General features: G+C 35.1%; 1 protein-coding gene across 2 annotated transcripts in view; it reads right to left on the bottom strand.

The window, feature by feature from the left end:
- Man1a1 (mannosidase alpha class 1A member 1) overlaps positions 1-24,641 on the bottom strand; it is a 167,857-nt gene that overhangs the window by 48,324 nt on the left and 94,892 nt on the right. The gene's annotated exons all lie outside the window — the stretch shown is intronic.

Raw genomic sequence — 24,641 nt, 5'->3', positions numbered from 1 at the left:
GAGAATCTAAATGTTGGATTTAGCAATAACGTCTAGCACTTATTTAGATACGATCAAAAATTTAAAGGAATATATACCAAGGAAATGAGCAGAAGAAGTAGTAGTAAACTTGAAAATGTCAAAAATGATTGTATTTGAAGAACAGAGAGAGGAAAAAAACAGATTAAATATAAATGAACAGAGTTTCAGTCACCTGTGGAATAACCCTTAGGGACCAAACCAAAGAATAACTGGAGTTCAGAAAGAGAACAAAAAAGAGGTGGAGAAACTATCTGAAGAGAATGGTTAAAAACTCCCTGAATTTTGTGGAAAACATGAATTTACTAATTTAAAAAAATCAACAAACACAAGCAGGAAAATACCAAGAAAACCATGCCTGGCTATAGGTATATCAAACTTCTGGTAGCCATAAGTAATGAGAAAATCTTGAAAGCAGCCAGAAAACAAGGAATATATTCCATACGAGGAAACAATGATATGAGGAATGGCTGACTGAGTATCAGAAACAATGGAGGCCACAAGACACAGGGATGGCATCTTTAAAATGTTGAGAAAAAGAATCTGAGAACTGATAATTCAGTATCTGATAGAACTTTTCTCCAAAAGTGAAGGGAAAATGGGTATTTTCAGATAAGCAGAACACTGAGATCATTTGTCACCAGCAGACCTGCAATAAAAGAAATACTAGAGGAATATATTTAGGCTGAAGGGAATAACTGTAGATGTTAACTCTGATCTAGAGGAAGGAATTAAGGACACTGGAAATTGTAAATTATATGGCAAACATAAAGGCAGTTTGTCTATGTATTTATTTATCCATCCATTCATCTATCCATCCGTCTGAATTTTTTCTTTCCAAACAAGAGTGAGGCTAAAAATAACTATCCTATTGCAAAATTCCTATAATTGCCTGAAATACAATATTAGCTCTAAATAGGCTACAATCCCTAGAGCGATTACAAAAAAAAAAAAAAAAAAAAAAAAAAACCAAACCAACCAACCAAACAAAAACCCTTGAATGAAAAGACATATAATATAGATAATATAGTAATGTAAAAAAAGAGAGATCAAATTAAAATTCTAAAAAATACTTAACATCACACACACACACACACACAGAAAAGAAGGTAAATAAGAACAGAAGGCTGCCTGAGTTTCACATCTACCTCAGTTACCTGCCTCCCACATCACATAAGGGTAAGGCACAGCTGTCTCAGTGCAATCTGCACACTTGGTTGGTTTGTGTTACAGCTGGAAAAAACTTAATCTTTTAAATGGGCTGCTGGCAAGCCTGCCAAATCTTTCCTCCATAAAGAAATAAACAAGCAAACAACAAGACCAAAAAAGAAAAAAGAAAAACAAAAACAAAAACAAAAAATCCTGCCAACCCCCTTAAAAGGTGACATTTTAGCTCATCTCCTAGGGCTGTTTACTGTGCAAACATCCCTGAAAAGACAGTTTATAACAAAAATTGATATGATTAAAAAATTCGATTCCTATTCATTTACCTATAATGGAACTTAAGAACAGGAAATGAAATTTGTATTAATCATACAATTAAATAGTACTTAGCAATAAAAAAGAATAAACTATAATAATATTAATGAACCTTAATTTATTCTGTCAAAAGAAACCAGAAAGATAATTCCAACATATAGGCATAAGCAATGACTTTTTCAATAGTTCCCCTAAAGTTAAGGAAATAATGCCAAGTGGAGTAGCATTAAATTTAAAAAGCTTCTGCAAAGCAAAGAAACAATAAAGAATGTGAAGAGAGAACTTACAGAATGGGAGAGAATCTTTGCTAGCTATTCTTCGACAGAGGATTAGTATCCAGAATATATAAATAACTAAAAAAAAAAAAAAAAACTAACAACAACAAACAAAAAACCACAACAAAACCCCCCAAAACAAAAACAAATAACCCAACTAATAAATGGGCAGATGAATTAAACAGACACTTCTTAAAAGAAGAAATAAAAATGGATAACACTTTTATGAAAAAATGTTCAACATCATTAGTAATTTGGAAAATGAAAATCAAAACTATACTGAGATTTCATCTCACTCCAGTAGAATGGCAGTCATCAAGAATACAAATAATAATGTATGCTGTTGGTAGGATTATAAATTAGTACAACTGCTATGGAAATCAGTTATAGGGATTCCTCAAAAGACTAGGAATGGAACCACCATATGACCAAGCTACACTACTCCTTGGTATTTATCCTAAAGAATTAATGTCCCCATACTATAATGATACATGCATACCCACATTTATAGCAGCACAATTTACAACAGCCACACTAGGGAACCAGACTAGGGTGTCCATTAAAGGATAAATGGATAGAGAAAATATGGTATATATACACAATGAACTTTTATTCAGCTATAAAGAAGAATGAAATTATGTCATTTGCAGGAAAATGGAACTTAAGAACAGGAAAATGAAATTTGAAAACATTGTTAAGCGAAAGAAGCGAAATTCAGAAAGCTAAGGGTCATATGTTTTCTCTCACATGTAGGAAAGGAAAAGAAAGAAAAAGAAATGGAGGGAATTACATGAAAATCAAAGGGACCAGGGGTAGGGAACAGGGGAGGAAGAGGGTAAATACGGGGAAATGATATTGATTAAATTATATTGTTACATTGTGTGCATGTATGAATATGTAACAGCAAATCCCACCATTATGTACAACTATAATGCACCAATAAAATATGAAAAGGAAGAAACCAGACAAAAATAATACATATTGATATGATCCCCTTGGGGTAAAATTCTAGGAAGGGAAAAACAATCTTTAGTGACAGCTGTGGGGTCAGATGAAGAGAAGTGAATGTTTGCAAAGGATCATATGGAAGGTGCTGTGGGTGTTGACATTTGTCTGTCTTAAGTGTGATGGTGTTTACACAGGTGTATATGATTGTCAAAATTCACTGAAATTTATACTTAAGAAGGGTGCATTTCTGGTATTCAAATGATACATGAAAAAAGAGTCAAGCAAAGATGTTTGCTTTCCTGGTTCTCACTTCAGCATATTTAACTAAAAGTTAAACAATGTTGAAATATTAACTTGGGAAAGCGATATAGTTCAGAGAGACTGTTGTAATATAGCTTTGTAGTAATTACTTGTTGATTGTGCACCTGTGTTCTTATTCCTTATTAACTTAATTGAAGAAAGTTTTACATGTAGTTCAAGAATAGAGAATCAGATTAACTTCATTCCAACCTTACCAGTATTCTCATATTTACAACAAGTTCAAAGCTTTAGTCAATATAAATGATCATACTAAAAATATGTTATTGTGGTATCAAAATATATATAAAATTTTTAAACATATTTAAATAAATTTTTACCTTAGTTTTACTGAGAAATGCAACCATCTCTACCTGTCATTTAAAATATGCATCAGGACAGTTCCATGGTGGCACATGCCTGTAATCTCAGCAACTCAGGAGGTTTAGGCAGAAGGATGACAACTTCAAAGCCAGCCTCAGTAACTAATTGAGGACCTACTCAACTTAATGATATCCTGATGTAAAAAAAAAAAAAGGCTGGAATGTGGCATTTGTGGTAAAGAAGTGCCTGGAGTTCATTTCCCCAGTACCACCCCCCAAATTAAATATGCACCAGGAAATAAGTTATCAGAATAATTAAGGTCTATTTTGCCATTCAGAAAAATAGAATTTTACAATTACACATCTTAAATTTTTCACACAAATTAAGTAGGTCAAACTCTTTTAGAAATCCTAATTTCCTAGCTACAATTGAGAAATTGAGAATCAGAACTTTAAAAATAAACATGAATGGGCTGGGGCTACAGCTCAGTTGGTAGAGTGCTTACCTTGTATGCACATAGGCCCTAGGTTCGATCCCCAGCACCAAACCAAACCAAACAAACAAACAAAAATATGGAATAATAAAATCTTTATAAATAAAGATGTAAATGAGGTACTACCCATAAATTAAAATGGTAGTTTAATTGTACCAATCTTATACCTCTTATCAATGACAAAATATAGGTAAAATAAATATATGCATTCTTATTGGCTCCTTGCAAAGCCTGATCTGTGACTCTGTGTCACTCTATCATCTCCCTAATACCTGAGAGTGTGTTCGATATTCTCAATGAAGGCACCTGCAAGCCTCCTCCTTTTTGATTAAAAAGTATATATATAAGCAATACTACTAATTTTCTGCAGTGAGCACTTTCTTAGATGAATGTTTCATATTACTCAATACATGGCATTCTAGTGTAAATGTATAATAAATTACATGCTTCAAATTATTTCCAAATATATTTGGGGCAAGAAGTTTATTACTAGGATAATATATATTCATTAAGATGACTACTCTGAAGGATATATAACAACATTCATCAGAATCAGTGAGTATCAAACTGTTCTAGAGACAAGAAGTACCATTCAGGTAATAGGTATCCTGTATGAAAGGCATTCTATGGAGAAAGAAGTTTGGGAAATAATGTTATAAGAAAGCTCCATCCCAGAGATTATCAATGTACATTGCACATAAGCCAGTTAATTCTTTTGAGACATTTATAGCAAGTAAACCTTTTTGAACTAATGTTTACATATTTATTTACATATGGGGTTCCATTTTTTTTGATGGATCACTTAGATCAGTTAATAATATTTCATGGGTATAATATCCTGTGTAATGCAGTTTGGAAAATATCTATAAATTCTACTATGCTGCATTTAACAAACGCAGTTGAGGTGCTAGTATTTCTGATTGAGAATCAATAACACATACTTATGTCCTGTGAGTGTAAATGCCTTAACAATAATAGAACAGTGTAAAATGGTTCATTTTTTCAGAAGTTTTTTTTTGTTAGTTTTCTACACTGTTATTTTTTCTATTATGTTTCCAACTTAGGTAATTCCTTTTTTATTTTAAAAATACATAAAATCAGCTGATAAAAATAAGCACAGGGGTTGGGGGTGTGGCTCAGTAATAGAGAGTGCTTGCTTAGTATGTATGAGCCATTGGGTTTGATTCTCTGCACTGCATATAAATAACTAAAATAAAGATCCATTGACAACCAAAAAATATTAAAAATAAGCACACATATTTGTACTTTCTGAGTCTAATTTTTGGTGAATGGACTCATCCTAAGCTGTAGAATCCATTTTACATGATTCTTTCATCACCAAATTAAATAAACAGGTTTCTGATTTTCAATCATCTTTGGCTATCTGAAATAAGTGAGCAGAACTAAATAGAAACTTTCTATTTATATACATATATGCTTTTTCTCAGAGGTTTCACCTGTTTTTCTAGGACTTCCTCATCAAAGACTCTGATGGCAAGAGATTGCTTACAATGAATAGAAATCTTCTAGACTACTACTTGATGGCAAAACCAAGAACAAAAGGCCAACCAAGGTTAAATACTATGACCAGCATTTCAAGGGCCTAACTAGTGGTGAACTCCTTATGTAGGACTCCATAGGCTTGTATTTGGGGGAAAAAGTTAAAAGAAATGTCAAAGATGTAAATTTCGAAATCTAAAACTATCAGTTCCTAATAGTTGCCATGATTTGGCCATATGCTTCCTGGCTCTTAAGACAGAGATGAACAGTAATCCTAACTTCACTTAACTCAAATTCAACCATGCTGCCCACCCTCCTGAAAACCTTCAACAGCCTCCCACTGCTGCCAAGTTAAATGTGATGTGAACTCTGTTCTAGCTTCTGTTTCCAGCCTGTTGAGTCTTTTGGCCTTACCTTACTTTTCCCAGCATACTTCATACAACATGTGCCTCAGGGCCTGGATGACCTACTCTCTCTACCTAAATACTATCTGCACATCTCTTTGATCTCAGCTCTTCAGAGGGCCATCTCTGAGCTCCCTGTAACATGATATGCTTTTGTGATTACTTAATGTCTCTTGCTTCCCTAGACTGTAAACTCCATGGTAGTCACCAAGAAAGTGTTTTTTGTTTACCAGGTGCAGCCTGCACATAGCACAGGATGTAGGAGGAGAAGGGGGTTCACCTGATATTTTCTGAATAAACTAGCGGGTTCCTTGAATTCCTCACAATTAGAGCACATGTCTAGTTCACTGACCCCTTTTCCTAGGTTGCGTCTCTGTGCCTGTGCTCATCTCACTTTAAATAACTGTAGGAGGGCTGGGAGTGGAGCTCAGAGGTAGAGCTCTTATGTAGCATCAATGCATGAAGCCCTGTGTTCAATCCCCAGTACCACAAAACAAAGACAAATAAACCAAACAACAACAACAACAAAAAAAAACTGGCTGTAGCAACTGTGACTTAAATAAAAACTGGGCATCAAGTAACAATCACAAGCATGTCTTGAACCATGTGGTCCTTCTGCTGATGATGGCATTCTCCATGATTTGGCAGTGTGCTTCCTGGCTCTAGAGACAGAAATGAGCAGTAATACTGACTTGACTGAACTCAAATACGTGCTATGCATGAGAATGTTAATTTCTTGTGCCAAAGCATTAATGAAATTTATCTTACCCTGTCATTAACCCTGGAAACTGCTCATCAGAATGCTAAGAAAAAGGAGATTATGGTTGGAAAAAGTTTCTTTATTATTAAAACTGTATTTTTGAAGTTTTCATTGAGGGCAAGAGGAAAGCACTGCTAGCACTGGGAAGGAGGCCTGTGATTCACGGAGCTTGATGATGTTCTACTTTTCTCATTACAGATACACTGGACAAAAGACTCATGTTTCCACATTGTTGATATGATTAACTTTCCTCCCCATCTTCTAATTAGAATTTTCTCATATTAGAAAAATTACAAAGTATTTTCCCAAAAGTAATATCTCTATTTTAAAAAAATTATTGCGTAAATTTAAGGTGTAGAAAATCATATTTTGATACACTACAAATACATATGAAATGATTCTTATAGTCAAGCAAATTAACATCCATCACCTACAGATTATCTTTTTTTTTCCTGGTAAAAATAGCTCAATTTTTCTCTCAGAAAACTTCTAGTACACACAAAATATTGATTAACTAAAGTCCTCATGGGATCTACTTTAAAATTATCCTACCTGAACAAAACATCTTCTTCCATCCTTTAAATAAAGCATCTTAAGTTTTTTCTACAACTAATGTTTTCTTATCATGCTAGAATAAAATAATTTAAACAGTATTTAGATAAATCACTGTGCTGGGTACATGAGGTGTTTTATTTTTTTTCCCCCCGGTGGTGTTGGGGATTGAACCCATGGCCTTGTGCATGTGAGGCAAGCACTCTACTGTAAACTGAGCTATATCCCCAGCCCTGGTACATAAGTTTTTAAAGATTATATTCAGACCATTTTTAAATGATGGAGAAGCCTCAACATCTTACCTATCTAGCTATGTCAAACAAAAACAGCAAAAGATAAAATACCATTTGGATGAAAACATGGCTTTTGTTTTTTTTGCTAAATAACTAGTGCCATGTTTACATGACAGGGATTAATCAGAAGTTTTATATATATATATTTTATTTTAGGGGGAAATAAACATATTCATTTTTAATCTGCTCAGAAGTTTTCACCTTTGTAGATTCAACACAGTAATACAGAACTTTTGAAATCTCACAACTCAGTGGTAGAGCTTCCATTTCTAGTAGGAGACAGAGTGTTAGGAGAATAAAAAAGGGGGAGGTGGTCAGCTTTTCCAAGGCCAAAAAAAAAGGGGGGGTACATGATAGAAAGGATTTAAAGAAATCTTTCACAGCAGAGGTAACACAACTGGATCTTTAAAAATAGCAGGGTTGACAAAGGACTTAAAAAACAACATACTACAGGGATACAGCCACATCAATGTATATAACAGCACAATTCACAATATCTAAACCGTGGAACCAACCTAGATGTCCTTCAGTGGATGAATGGATAAAAAAAATGTGACATATATACACAATGGAATATTACTCAGTAATAAAAGAGAATAAAATCATGGCATTTGCAGGTATATGGATGGAGTTAGAGACGATAATGCTAAGTGAAGTTAGACATTCCCCAAAAAACAAATGCTGAATGTTTTCTTTGATATAAGGAGACTGATTCCTAGGAAGGGGGAGCATTGGAGGAATACATGAGCTCTCGATAGGGCAGATGGGTGGGAGGAGAAGGGAGAGGGCATGGGGTTATTAATGATGGTGGAATGTGATGATCATTATTATCCAAAGTACAGGTATGAAGGTATGAATTGGTGTGAATATACTACATATACAACAACCAGAGATATGAAAAATTGTGCTCCATATGTGTAATAAGAATTGTAATGCATTCTGCTGTCATGTATAAATTAAAAAAATAGCAGTCTTGAATCAAGGCATTTGCAGGTAAGTGGACGAAGTTGGAGAACATAATGTGAAGTGAAGGGAGGGGAAAGGAGGGAGTGGGGGATAGGAATGATGGTTAGACATCATTACTCTAAGTACATGTATGAAGATATGAATGGTGTGAAAATATTTGTGTACAATCAGTGACTTGAAAAATTGTGCTCTATATGTGTAATATGAAATGAATTGCATTCTGTCATCATGTATAACAAATTAGAATAAATAAATAATTTAATTAAAAAAAGAATATAGTCCTCTCAACTCTAACAAATCCTCATTCTCAACCCTCTTGCAAAGAAAACTAGCACTTTATCTCAGAAGAGTTTTTTCCCCCTCTTTTTATACAAAGCCATGTCTTCCCTTTATTTCTTTAATCCTTGTCATTGAAATGTGCATTGAGGATGTGAAATGTGTAAAACTTCTATAAGAAAATTAGCACCTCCAAAAAAAAAAAATAGCAGGGTTGTTTAGGGTAAAAAGTAAAAGGGATCTTCTAAACAAAGGATGCTATATAAGCATGAATACAGGAATTTAGGAGCAGAATACCTATTTGAAAAAAGCCCAGCATCTCTGGGAAGCAATTAAAGATTCTGGACTGAAGGGAGAAAGTGTAGAGAGCAGAGGAATAATATGTTTTGAGAAGATAAATTTAGCTGTGATGTGTGTGTGTGTGTGTGTGTGTGTGTGTGTGTGTGTGTGCATGCACATAGTCAAAAGGAAGGAAAGAGAAATTGGCAGCAGGAAGACCATTTCCAAAGATATTGCTGTATAGCAGAACCGAACTGATGGGAGCCAAGCAGGGTGATGGAGTGAGAATGGCAAAGAAACTCATCTGTGAGACATGTCAAAAATATTATGGTAAAGTAGTAGATTGGATCTGATGACAGACTGTCAGGGAAAAGAATTTAAAGATGACCTCAGGGTTTTGAACTGAGATTACTGGTATAACAAAAGGTCAGTCTGGAAGGAAAACTTGTTTGAGGGTTAACATTATGCACATGATTTTTTGACATATTAAGTTGAGGGGCTATCTTGCATCCAGCTGGATATAAGGATAAAATTCACTAGCAAGGACTGGGCTAGAGATTTAAGAATTTAAGAATAAGAAGTGACTATTGTCTTACAATATAGGGGGACTCTGATGTGTTTGCCTGCAAGGGTTTGAAAGAGCCAGTACAACTACAGAGGTGTATATATTCACTTATATATACCTGAATCTACCTGGATGCCTGGAAGTGACAGGTACTGGGAACAACTACTCCCCAGGTCAGTGACTCCTCGAATCTTTTAGATGTCTGTGCCTCACAGCCAGGGTGTCTAACACCCTGAAATTGCTCACAGCCATAGTCCTTTACTAATGCCTGAAGGAACAATGTTATCCAACATCTTTGAGGGTTCAACCAGATCCACAAAGGAGCATCTGGACACTTGTAACTGAGGGAGAATATTCCAGGATAGAGACAAGCAAGGCCACTCTATAAGGGCAATGAGGGAAACTGAGCACAGTAGGGAAGGTGAGGAAGACTTTCCAGAATGGTTATGCCCAAACTGAGACTTGAAGGTGAAGGGAGAAGTGAAGGTTGTTCCAGACAGAACAAAGAGAGCAAACAGAGGAAGTAGAAATTATGGCAAAACTGAGATAATGTAGAGATGTATATAACATAAGTATAGATTATGTGGCATCTTTTTATTTTGTTTTTTAATATAAAGTAATAAGTTGCCACTAAAGAAGAGACAAGGAAGTGGCATGGTGACATTTTCATTTTAAAAATGTTTCAACAGAGCCAGGGGGCAGTGGTACAAGTCTATAATCCCAGCAGCTCAGAAGGCTGAGGCAGGAGGATTTCGAGTTCAAAGCCAGCCTCAGCAATTTAGCCAAGCTCTAAGCAACCTAGCAAGATACTATCTCAAAATAAAATATAAAAAGCAGCTGGGGATGTGGGTCAGTGGTTAAGTGCCTCTGGATTCAATCCCTGGTGTGTGTGTGTGTGTGTGTGTGTGTGTGTGTGTGTGTATAAAGTTTCAACAGTGTGGGACTTTGAAAGGTAGATGACATGGAAACCAGCAAGAAAATGCATTAAAGTTTATTGCAGTGGCTGAAATAAGTGATGATAAAGGACCTGTGATGGTTAATTCTATATGTCAACTTGGCTGGACTGTAGAAGTCAAGATAGCTGGTAAAATATTTCTGAATGTATTTGTGAGGGTGTTTGTAGAAGAGATCAACATCTGAATCAGACTGGCTAAGGACCAATGTGGGTGGATATCATCCAGGCTGTTAAAACCTGGATAGAACAAAAAGGTGGACAAAGGGGAGAATTTGCTATACTTTAGCTGGGACATCATATTCTCTTGCACTGAGGAAGGAAAACTGGTTCTAACAATATATTTAGAAGAACTCAGGTTCTTTATTCTAGAAGAGAAGATGAAGGGAAAGATTTACTTAATCCTAGCTTTTGCATACTGCTGAGAAGGGTGTTATGAAAATAGTTTCCCATTTTTATCTCTCCAGAGAGTAGATTCTTGGGCACCGGAGCTCCTGATTCACAGGACCTACAACCAGTGCTTTCTGGTTCTTGGGTCTCAGACTAAGTTGCATCACCAGATTTCCTTGGTCTCCACCTTGCAGATGGCAGACAGTGGGGTTATTTGGCCTCCATAATGATGGGATGAGCCAATTCCCAGGAATGCATGTATGTTTCCTACTGGTTCTGTTAAACATGTCTGGAGAACCTTATCTAATAAAGGGCCTGAAGAGAGTTGAAGGGAAAAAAAACAGTAAGAACAGTATAAAGGAACAGAGAAACATACTGTGAAATATAATAATGGAGTATTAGCAAGAGGAAAAAGGACAGAGTGGGGAAAGGAAAGAGGGCTCAGAATCAAGCTTCTGGGCAAATGAGATTTCAAGAACATGAAGACTGACAATAGATTCTACTTTCTGAGTCAAGGGAAGTAATGGTAGATGATTCAGGTACAATCTCAGGACCCAAACATAAGAAGTACTGAGATGCTTTACCTAGAGAGGCTTCCAGGGAGTCTGGTAATTATCGCTATAGAGTGGGGAGGATGAGGTGCTGTGTGGGTAACGCGAAAGGGGAAGAGAGGAGAGCTGGAGATCTGAAGTGGGAGGAAAGACCAAGAGGCCTCCTGCGCATGAAGGGCCTGGAATCAGGAAGTGATAGAACTGCAGAGAATACTGTCACCCTTATCACTGAGGTTCCTCCTGAATACACTTTCAAGTTCTCATCACATTATCACAAAGAGAGGGGAGAGCAGAAAGCACAGGAGGCAAAGGATGGCACTGAGGAAGGGACACTGGTTCTAATAAGATATATAAAAGAACTCAGGTCTCATATTCTGGAAGAGACGATGAAGAAAAGATTTACATGATTCTAGCTTTTGCATCCTGACAAGAAAGGTGCAATGAAAATTGTTTCCCATTTTTAACTCTCGAGAGGAGGTTCTGTAAGTTTATCTTTACTTTTAGTTTTAAATAGTGAGAGTGAGGCTAACAAAAGGTGGTCATGTACAGCAGAACCTAATCTGACCAGTCAAATTTAGTTCTGGAAGGTACATAAAATTCAATCATACCCATGGAAAGCCTTTAAAATACGCTTGGAATTGATTAGTGATGAATATGGTCCAAATACATTAACAGTAATACCTTACAGTCCCAGTGAAATGCTAAGATCATTTTCTCTTCCCTACCTTTCCCCCAGATACTGGGAAATCTTAAAGCATAAAATTATTTATTTTAGTTCCAAGAGTTCAAAAATTAAGATATTATGTCTAGGCCAGATTAGATGAAATCAAATTAATGAGACCTTGAAAATATATAAATATATGGAAGTTCTCTGAAAACTAGGGAATTGTGGAAGCTTAAAGCATCACTACTGGCTTGTTGGGATGCCCAAAGTTTGTGTACTCACAATTCCTCCCAACTCCCTCCTCTTCCCCTTTACACACTTTTCCTTTAGAATCAAGACAGTAGCAAATATATTTTGCATCACCTTTAGTTTCAAAAGGGACCTAGAAAATCTTAGAAAAACTTGAAAAGCAAATTTATTTATTTATTTTAATTTTTAAATTTTTATAATTTTTTATTAGTTCTAATCAGTTATACATGACAGTAGAAAACTCTTTGGTTCACTGTACATAAATGGAACAGAATTTTTCACTTCTCTGGTTGTACATGAAGTAGAATCACACCATTTGAAAAGCAAATTTATAGTTCTACATTATTGTATATGGTGCTACATTAATTCTATGAATTTTATTTTTGAAGCTCCTTTTTAAGTATAAATATGATATTGTGGATTTATTGCTCATTGCACTCAGAAGCTGAAATTAGTGAATTCTGTAATGTGAATCCCTATGAATACACTAAAAATCTTGGATATTCTCACCAAATGTGCTGTTCATTTTACAGCATCTCTCTTTCTCTACTGACCTACACCCTCCACCATTTTGTTGCCTACTCACCCAACATTTAAGGGCTCATGTGATTAAGCACTTTCTGAGCTATTTCATCCGAAAAAACCCTCTTGATCTAATAAATAACCATTTTGAGCATACAGCTGTAGTTGGCCCACTTTAAAGTGGAGAAAATTAATACAAATAAAAGAGAATGTGTCATAGGATTATTTAGTTTCATAATATTTATATCTAGCTAAAAGTAATTTAGAACTTTCCTCTAAGCCAATTTAAAAAAATGTTCTCAAGAATAATCTAAACAAGATCAAAGCCCACTTAATATAATGAGACAATATGCCCATTATGAACTGCCAAGTGATAAGAAATTGGTCTGAACTTAAAGGTAGATGACATTCAGATATTTATTGTTTATGGCAGCAGCCTTTGAAGCTTAATGCCAGACTCTTAATTAGGGTGTAGGAAGAAGCTATCAAAGCTGCTATTTCTAAATATTTTATTTAAAAGTGGGGAAAAAAACTTTATAAAATTAAATATTCAGATACACACTGCTCACTCTTGGTGCCTCTGTGAAAGGTTCCATACAGGAGGTTCCAGTATAGACTCCACAACTAGAACTTGGCAATGGAACCTTCCCTTGTTTTATAGCCTCCAGTGACTTTCGATGTATTGTAGATTCCAAAACTTTTACACTGGAGAATAATTACAATATCACAATACTTCATTAACAAGCTGGAAAGTGACCATCATAATATTTTGCATCAAATGGAGCTTTTCTGATTGTCTTGAGGTCAAGCATTTAATCAAGAGTGGTCATTTCACAGAAAGAAAGGTGCCTCCTAGCTCGCTTGTGTTTTCTGTGACAAGTGGTTGTCCATTAGTATGCTACTTATGAAATATTTGAATAGAATAGGTAGAAAACAACACAATCAACCACTGCAAGATAAAGGCGACAATTTAACATGAATAAAACATCTGCATTTAGAAAGAAACTCATTCTAAGGAAAGATCACCTTGAAATTGGATGTTTATGAAAATATTTGTGAAAGTGGTTCATCTATAAAACTCATATTTGTACCAAACTTACACATGGAATTCTCTATTTCACTTTAAAGTCTTCCAGAGAAGGCATTTCAGGGGTTTCTGAATTCATTTTTACAAACTCTGTATGTGTTTGTGTGTGTGTGTGTGCACGTATACATATAAAAACAACTTACATATTTAAAATTTTTAAAATGTATATAATTATATATTAAAATTAGACAGGCAAAACACCTTTCTATTAATTTGTAAGAATAAATGATAGTACCACGAAAGATGAACATTTTCTACCAGAATTTTAAGAAAATTCTTTGTCTAACTCAACAGTGGCATTTAAAACAAACATGTTCTAAGAAGGTCAGTCAATATTGGACTTCTTTCATCAACACAACTTTGTATCTTTTCTACCTGGGACAGATGTTAACAAAGTTTTGACAAAAGCAACACAGAATAAAACCTTTGAATCGCTACCAAAAATGAAATTTTAATGACTTTTTAAAAAATATATATTTCATTCTGGTCTCACTAAAAATATTCCTCTACTCTCAATAATTTATAAATATTTCATTTTATCTATATCTTATTAATTTGTAATTTATAATTTAATTTTTGAATGTTATTTATAATGATCATGACATTAATACAATGGTGCATATATATGTGTATGTATATATGTATATTATATATGCATATATAAATATATTATAAAATTATATATTTTTAAAATACACATATCATAAAATTATATAACTTTATATATATATTAAATTAACAGTAAGTGTACAAAAAATATTTTACTGATGAGAAAGCAATCAAAAGAGTTTAAAGACCACTGGTTTATGGTCTTGATGAATTTGTGGGGTGCAAATCCTTATTTCATCATGAAACCAGTTATAGTGATTCACATATAAATAAATGGCTAAAAGTGCTCCACTTATACAGTATTAACATTCTCTTTTTTCCTAATAAATTTAAGAACTGCAATTAAATACTTTAAAATTAGGAAAATTGCTGTAACTTTAGTCCTTATTTCAGTCTCATTTTAGGGTATTCTGATAATTTAAAATCATCCTTCTTCAGCTGGGTTGCTTCATTGTGTACTTTCCTTTGTTGTCCCAGATGATGACAATTACTACTAGGACTCTATAATGCTTCCTTGTTTGCGGAGGACTGTGCGTTATAAACAGAATACATAGAGAACCATTAGAATTACAAATGTGTGTATACATCACACACACACACACACACACACATACACACGCACATGCACACACTTCTTTACTAGAAAACCCATGCATCCTGACATATGACTCAATCATAAGTGGTGAAGATGGCTCCATGATGATTTCTGGAGATATAAAGGGGTAGCAAGCAGGCACTGACCCATCTGGGGGCCTGCAATTACACAGCTATCTATTCTTTTCGATCCCAATGATCTCACTCTCCAGATTCTCAGATTTCTAGATTCTATCATAAGCATTATATTTGTAAAACTGATACTACTTATTAAGTCTACTTTAACAAAGTTATAAGGGCCAATTTTCAGAGAGGACTTGTGATCACAGTTAAGAAAGTTATATTCAATAAAACAGCATCTTACACACACACACACACACACACACACACACACACACGAGTTTGATATGTTTTGATTTATATCCCTGCTTTTTCTGCTGACCTTTGTTTCTGCTGATCTCTCTTAAATACAATCAGCCCAGTTATGGAAATTGGCACTGTCAAATATTTAAAAATTATGGCAAATCTTAATTCACAATCCACTCACTTTCCAATGTCCATTTTCAGAGTGCCTACCAGGTATAAAAACATACCATGGGGATAGCTCTTGGGGACAGAGAGCAGAAGACATTCTATAGCTCTCAACAGAGAGAAGATGCACCAATACAGTGGCACAGGGCATAAAAAGCCGAGATGAGAGAACACATAAGAGGTAACAGTCTTGTCCAAAGCATATGAAAGGTCTCTTGTAAAGTCATGTGCTCTAAGGGCTCAGAAAGTAGATTCACTGACCTTTGAAATAAACAAAGGTAATGATATTTTAAAAGAAACACACAAAAAAATCCAAACTTCTAAGAGCTTTCAAACACAGCTATTAGAAATTATACCAACCTTAAAATGGCTTATTTAATTTTTGTTTTACTTTGGGGGGGTGTGCAGCACCGATTTATGCTTAAATTTTGGAAAACTGTTCACTGATAAAGCCATTGTAGTAATTGCACTGGATCTGTTTATTAATTTGTCACAATTAAGTCAATAAGAACTTTACTAATGTCCTATTACTTGATTAGTTTTGAAAGTGATTATCTTAAGAACTTGACTTAATTGGAAGCCTCTCAATTTACAAGGTACATTAAACTCTCAGTCGCATTTTAAGATTATTCAACATATGCAGGTCAATTACCAGTAATCACTGTTTTGTACAAATGTTCTATAAAAACTATAGCATGACATGACAAAGAGGGAAAGTGATATTTAATTAATAATACTAAGTTCCAACTGACATTTTCAGGACAAAAGGGCAACATGAGCATTCGTATAAAGTCTTCCTGAAGCTGCGTCTGCTACTAAAAACTGAATAAAGGAACTCTAACAACTCTCCACCTTACAGATGAAGATAATTTGTCATGATTGCTAAATCACCAAATTGCACTGCCTGTACTCATGCCCAGCTGCACATTAATTTCCAGATTCGTAAATTACAATTAATTCTTAGTACTGCTCCATCACTTTCCTTCTCCAGTTAATAAGAGACTGCAATCAATTATTGTTCATCCCATTTTCCAGAAGAGATCCACTATAGCTATTATGGCACAAGGAAGAAACCTGGAGTGGTTAATGTACCACTGAGACTGGGAGGCTTTTAAAAATTATTGGCTGTAGTCTAAATATTTTATATTGACCTTCCAACTCCCACTCAGATTCAATGTATTAAGTTGAATATTTACAATGATTAACAATTATAAGGGCTGGTAAAGTGCCTTGATACCTGGGCTGATTTTCAAATATCTATTCAAACTACTTCATAAACTTTTAAATTTTATTAATTAGATATTTGAAAGGTTGGCCCCACACTAACAACAGAAGCCTGGTCTTGAGATCAATCACAGGAAAATTGATTGCTGGCTCATTAAAAACCTGGGGAAGTCAATTCCTTGAAGAGATTATTCCATTGCTGGCCTGCAAAGGTGGTGTATGAATTTATGTGTTCTGACTTGTCCCTAATCTAAGTTCTGTACACAGCATAAATTTTAAATTGCTAAGGCTGATTTGCTACCAATTGTGTGAATGGAGTGAACAAAGCTGAATCTATAAAATCTTAGTTCTGTACATTTGAAAAACTTAGTTCACTGCATTCGAATACCTATAATGGTTTGTATATAAAAATTTCCTAGTGAGTTAACTGTTTAAAGAGTGCTAGATACTGTGGGGAAAGCAATGGTCAAATTTAACAATTCAATCCCATGTACTTTGTACTAAGGTTCTATCTGCCCCAAATTGAAGCATGAGGAAGGTCTCTTAATGTAATAAGAACTTAGACTCTTTACATGGGTCTACAAATGTTCAATGGGTAACTAAAAGCAGGATAAAACATTTGGCGTCTCTGCCTCCATTTTGTATATCTTCTTTGCTATTGTCAGTCACCTTGAATTCCAGGAAGAACAGATCTGATTGATAAACATCTTGTGCTCAGTTCAAACTAACCCCAGGTAATGGCAACTTTTGTGTATCAGATGAGGCCTTGGATGACTAATCCTGAGAGAATGATCAACCAGATCACAGTCTGACCAAGACTGGCTCCCCCTTTATCTATGTAACTCAGAAGCTCATGGATGTATTCCCTGGAAGACAGGGCTGGAAATGCTGGTCCCCTTTGTCTTTATAGAATAGCTACACTATGATTAAAGTTCTTTTCCTGCTTTTTACTATTATTTTTTCCACTTGGTTTTTGGGGCAAGTGGCTAGATCTTATTTGTTGGGACCTGCAGAGTTGGGCCTCTGGTCTAGAACTCTGGTAGCATTAACAGACTTCCCACATATCACCAGTAATTTTTTAAAAAAGGATTTAAGTAACCTTCTTGGGATAGATTGGTTTTCAATTATCTGCACATCACCTTTGACAAATTCCTGCACTTATTATTCATATGCTACAATTTACCCTTAAAATATAGGAGCTTATGAAAGTGTAGAAAAATATTTTAAAATATCTAATTCATGGTTGAGGGATCCATCAACTAGGCCACTCCATTCACATTTCAATTTTCTTCCCTTGCCAATCACAAGCACAGAAGATGTCTGTGCAGGTGGAATTCCGAGGGCAAGATGCAGAAGAAATGAGAATCCCAGAGCCAGTGTTTAGAAGCAGATGTGGTCTGTTTTTTCTTCCATAGAATAAAAAGATACTTTAAAATCTCATCTACCTGGGTGTTAACTTCAATCATGACCAGGGAAGTGAGAAGCAAGGAAGGTACTTCGGAATCCCGAAGCTTTTTCACTATAACTGCATTATAGTGCATGACGAATAACATCAAAATATTCTCTGTTCAAACTGTTCATTGCTTACCTCTTCATAATGGAGGCTATAACAAAGAGCATTTAAATAAGTGTTGCTATCTGTCTGCTTGCAATAAGTAAATGCCTTTAGTTTGGTCAATATGCTGAGTGCATGGTGGACACAGTGATCCAAGGTTTAGTGAGAGGGTTAAGTGATCTCAGAAGAGGCCTTCGCTTCCTCCTACTCATCTGGAGGGAAGATAAACCTTGCCTCTTCTTTGGCTTGTGTAGTACCTTAAGTTATGGAGCCAGGTCCCCTGCTGCTTATAATAAAGTTACTCTGCCTGAAGCCACAAATATGGTTTTATTGAAATGGCTTTGCTTTTAAACAGTTACCCTCAAGTTCTTAATTAAAAATACCTTTTTGTTTTCTTTATGCTAGGATGGCTCAAAGTTGGTTTTCTAGTCTCATTAGGTTGAAGAAAAAAAGAAGTACAAGGGGAAAAAAGAACATGTAAATTATTTTAAGGTAATTAATGTTCGGAATTAGTGGCTTTTCAGAAGCAGCAACAAACTGCTTCAACTTAAGTGGAAACTTTGCATAGTCATTAACAAAAGTATAATTAATGACCAAAAGAATATACCCAGGTGCCACCTTCCTAACAGTGGAGTTAGCTGCCTCACTGAGCAGCTAAGACATATAAGATATAAAGAACGCAGATGACTCAGTCTTGTCTTTTCTTCATAAATTTTGCTTGAGATAGGATCTAAGTTCCCCAGCTGGCCCTATACTTGCAATCTTCCTGCCTTAGCCTCCTGAGTAGCTGGGGTTATAGGAGTGAGCCACCAGCTGATGACTCAGTCATTTCTTATTACAATACTGCTCAAAGTGTGGTCTTGGATCAGCAGCAGCAGAGGCTTCTGCATTAGTGGGGATCTGATTAGAAGAGCAACTATAAAACCTTACTAAAACCTGACCAAATCAGAAACTCTTTGTATAGGATGTAGTAATATAGGTTTCAACAAGCTCTCCAGAAATTCTCAGATACTGTCCAAGTTTGAAAAACATTGTTCTCCTAAAGTTGGGTATTTACAAACTAATTTTCTGATATTGTTATATTTCAATAATTAAATTGACCATCAAGGATGGTGGAAAGTTTTCAAAGGTGAGGAAGAAATGAAGCTCTCCTTGGCATATAAATATTAACCCTAAAGTCGTGATTCTAACCCTTGTTGAATATTAGAACACTCTGGGATGTTACCCAGTGTACTGCCTACCTGGTCTAGCAGAACTACTCTACTTGATTAGAATTTCTAATCTTGCTTGTCTTTGAAGACAGGACACCTGAAGACCAGAAATTTTCCTTCAAGTAGACTAGACCAAACCAGTTGGATCTAAGATGGCTGAGAGTGACCACCAGATAATTTCTCACATCATTATAATCTAATTTCTACACTACGTGACACACCTAACTGCCACCAGGATGGGAAGCATGAGACCATAAAGAGAGAAAAAAGGGGTTGTGCCTGAGCTCTGGAAAATCCCCATCTATGAAAATACATGAATATTTCTCCCCTTTATTAGCCTGTTCTTCTGTCTCATTCCCCCTCCCCCCCATATCTATGATTTCATCTCCATTGGGTTGAGAGGCTTATCTGGAAACTGGTCTCCTGCTTCTCCATTCTCTGGCCACTACCTCAACTTGTGCTGTTAGAACTCAGTGGTCCCAAGTGTTTGTATTTGTGACACTGAATGTAAAAGATCCTGCTTTGGGGGTCTCCCTTTTTGAGGGGGAATCAGCAAATTGTGAATAACAGGGATACTTTAAATAAATACCAGGACCCAACCCCCAAATCAGTTGAAACAGATTGGAAGAAAAGGGATGAGGGATGCAGCAATATTTTTTTGTGTGTGTATACATACATATATATATGTATATATATATACATATATATATATGGATACACACACACACACACACACACACACACACACATATATATATATATATATATATATATATATATATATATATATATATATATATATTAATTTCTCTATTATTTCAAAGTACTGGGAAGGTTGAAAATCACTGATGTAAAGTGACCACAGTGGTTAGACATTTAGTAGAAGCAGCATAGCCTAAGAATAAGAAAATAGGGCTATGTGGATGTTTATAGCAGGAATGCACCCAGTTCTTCAGACTGAGTTTGTACCATAATAATTAGGCATTAGCTAGCCTGCTGGACTTTAAAAAAGAACATAACCTTTTATTGCCTCACATACTTTAAAATCTCATAGATTGCACAGCTCTAATTTCTAGAACGGATAATTCACCAGTAAATGTAATTTTATAGAGTAAATTCAGTTTTAACCCTACATGCTGGATCCAAAATAATAATTAAAGAAAAACAATAAAAGCTTGTGCACAAAACCACATCATTCTATATAGACCTCGGACGCGTACTCCATATTTCTAGTCAGTTCTACCAATACTATCTCCCTTATTGGCTTAAGAATATAGAACTCAGCTTGAGAATAGGTTAGGGGCATTGATGGCCTAATAGCTGAAGACTACTGAAAGGACATTAGCACCAAGTTAGTTCTAGCAATCTACAATTTTATTACAGGGGAAGGAGAGATCCTCTTCCTCCTCTGCCTTAGTTCTTATGTGAGCTCTCTGGCTGGATTTAGGAACCAAATTAATATAAGGCTGATTAACAGGAGAAAAGCATACAAGGACAAGTTTTATGGATTTCATATGTATATGGGAATCACATGACATTTAGTCTGGCACAATGACCAAAGCAAGATACTTTCATACTTTTTAAACAGGGACCAACAAATTTGTGAAGTAATAATAGGATACAAGGATCACTGGATGAGGGCAGTAAATTCTAGGGGTGTCACTGAGAGATATATCGGGTGAATGATATATCAGTTTATTCCAAAGAGCTTATTTATTCAGATTGCCAGTCTCTTTGTGATGAAGGTTATTTTCTTGCCTGCAAGGGAAGGGCATACCTTCTCAAAAGAATCTGCATGTAGGAAAGAACAGGTCAAATGGCCCTTGTGCACTTACAGTTCTTTGGGTGAATTCAGCTTGAAATAACCAATATAATAATGTGGCATGTTTTGAGATGGCACATCCTTAACTCCTTCATTTTCACAGGCCATATCTGTATATATTATTTTATAGTCAAATATTGACAATAAGACCATAAAGAATAAACCCAACACGCATTTATTTCCTGACACTCTACAATGTTTTTTTTCAAGGTATTATTCAATTACATTTTCAACAAAGCCTTGTGAGGTCATCAGGATAGATGCCATATTGCTGTTGTTTTAGCTTCACTATGAGAAGGCAAACTCTGATAGTCAATTATCCATGGTTTAAATTTATACTGACAGTGTTAATAAGTAGAGCTTTAACTATGATAATATCACAACAGTAATGTCTGTACCATTTTGTTTTTAACACTACCCTACTTGAGATTTTGAAAATTCCCCCTTGTAAAGTTATTCTGTTTTTCCCTTTGCTCAGCATTACAACTTTGACAGGACAAAAAGTTTATCTTTTTTTTATACCTTTACTTCACTTATTTATTTACTTTATGTGGTGCTGAGGATTGAACCCAGGGCCTCCCACACTCAAGGCAAGCGCTCTACCACTGAGCCACAACCCCAGACCACAAAAAGCTTATCTTTAAAAGACATCCCCACTTTGAGAGGCTGACACATTAACTACTATAGTCAACTAGTCCAGTAAAAAGGACCGAAGAGAAAAACAAACAAACAAAAAAAAAAAACATTAGTCTCCTGGACTTCCTAATCAGTAATCTTTAGTTTTTCAGAACCTGGAACACCTGATGGTCTTCAAATAATATCAAAGTATTTGATAATCACAAAGAACAATGTTTAACTTGCATGAAAATACTGTGGTTCCTTTAAATGCTTATAAACTGGCTCAGGAGCAGAAGGTTGCCCCACTAAGGGCAAACTTACAGGGCTGCCCTACTAAGAGAAAGGAAAACACCTTTGAATATCTGCAGCTCAATGCACACCTGTTAACTGACTCACTTTCCTGCTTTTTTCTCTCCCCATAAAAAAACCCTTTCAGGTACTGAATTCTTTGAAATGGCCTTTAGGATGAGTGTCTGGCCATCTCCCCTATTAGCAAGCTTTTCCTAATTAAGCCTGATTCCTTTCCCACTAACTGTGGCCTGTGCGGGCAGTAATGGGGTAAACAAAACCGAACCTTGAGAGGAAACCTGTTCAAAGGTCTGATATTAATAACTCTGGCCTGTCATTTTTGAAATGTAAAGTATGATTGATTACCATTTCCAGAAAAAGTACAAATGAAAAAAAAATAAAAGAGGGAAATCCAATATAACAAAATGTCTAATTCAGAGGATAAAAGGATTCCAGAGGTAAAAGAACCCATGAAAAGTTTAGCTTAAGATAGCGGCAAGACTATAACTTCTCTTTTTACTTTTCTGAGTTGGTAAACTTATCTTTGAATAAGAATTCAGATCTGTGAAATATATAAATAAAACATAAAATGTAAGCTGAGGCTCTGATTTTACATTCAGACTTACATCACAGGCTTTAGAACATTTTTGGGGTAATTAAGGGGTATTTTTTGCCTCTTGAATACTAACAAATCATTAAGTCAGTTTGATCTACTTATGCTCAGGAAATTTGTTTATTAATATTTTAATACTATTCCTATGATGTGAAAGTATGGAATTGTTTTCTGTTTCATCTTAAAACATATATTTCCTTCAAATTTGAAATCAGAAACTTTGGAAATGGTTAGCAGATTTAATAATGTAGAAATTTATTAATGTAGATATATGGAAAATACTTTAAAAATATTTAATCCATTAAACTGGCTCTTCTTGTTTGTGTCAATTAAAACTAACCTACTACAATTTAATATTTTAGCACTTTATACCACCAAGATATTAAAATCCCAATAAGAAGTCTATCACCTTTTGTTTAAATATATACACTGTGTACACTTCACACAGGATAATCTTTCACTATTAAAAGCCATGTACTGCTCTTAATAAGGCCCTGTTCAGGTAAAGGACTTTGCAATTATAATAAAATGAGCTTCCGTGTAACTAATGACACAGTATGTATTGTTGTCAGATAATTAGAATAATCAGTAAATAAAACTTTGCCAAGAAGGAAATAAAAACAGGTGAGGGGGATGGGCCTCATTCATCACCTTGCTGACTAATGAGAATCTGAATGGAGATAGGCCAGGCCTGGCACATGCCTCAATATGTGCAATAAAAGCACACACTCTAGACAGTTCTTAACTTAATATAACCACCAGGCAAGTGGCAGTTCAGAAAAAACCACAACAGAACAAGTGATAAAACAGTACCTAGCTAAAACTAAGTCATTTATCAAGAAAGACAGAATAATTATTAGGAATGCCCACATTGTATGCTTTGTGATAGAAATGAATAATGGGAACATTAACTACATTATTTTAAATTAAGAACACACTTTAGAAAGTCCAAAATCTAATCTAAGTCTACTTTACACCAGGCTTGCATTCTACCTGGAAATATGGAAATGGGGAAATGCTTGATTTTACAAACCACAGAGGTGACTTTTTCTGCAGTTAGAGAAAAAACTGCACAGGGCCTCTTGCTAATAGTAGTAACAAGATCAGACATCAATCTCTGACATTTTCACATTAGAGAAATTGAGTTATATCAAAATCTAATCTGTTAGAAAGGCAATGGTTCTCTTTTATCAGAGACATTACATATCCTAAGCATCTTCATTCTATAACTGTACAGGTGAAGTGGGCATATTTGCCTGGTTGACACTGTCTGTAACACCATGCCTATCAAATGACCACTTGCTATTAAATCACAATTTTAGTTAACTTATAACTTAATATGGATGCTCTTAAATTAAGAATTTATTATAGATTCAGCAGAAGAGAAAATTTAAAAATATTTTTTCTGAACAGATTTTGGGACAGAGTTCCTAAGGTAGCATATGACACATTATTTAGGTTCTCTGTATATTTCAGTTTGCACAAATATGGAAGTCCAATTCCTCTTATTGGTATTTTGACTCCAAACATATAAACTTCCCCTGCTTGTTTTAAATTCAACCCAGTGAGCATTTATTATCTTTTACTGGAACAGACTACCTTACATTTGTCAATTACATATGTGAATGTAAAATAAGACATATTAAGTATATATTCTACTTTATCAACTAGGCTGTGAATCCCCTGAGGGAAAGAACATGCCTGTTATCTTTTTGAGCAAAATGAAGAGAAA

Source organism: Marmota flaviventris, chromosome 6 (assembly GCF_047511675.1).
Source record: "Marmota flaviventris isolate mMarFla1 chromosome 6, mMarFla1.hap1, whole genome shotgun sequence".
Taxonomy (NCBI): domain Eukaryota; kingdom Metazoa; phylum Chordata; class Mammalia; order Rodentia; family Sciuridae; genus Marmota; species Marmota flaviventris.
The sequence above is the reverse complement of the archived record's forward strand: the minus strand, read 5'-3'. Positions and strand labels throughout refer to the sequence as shown.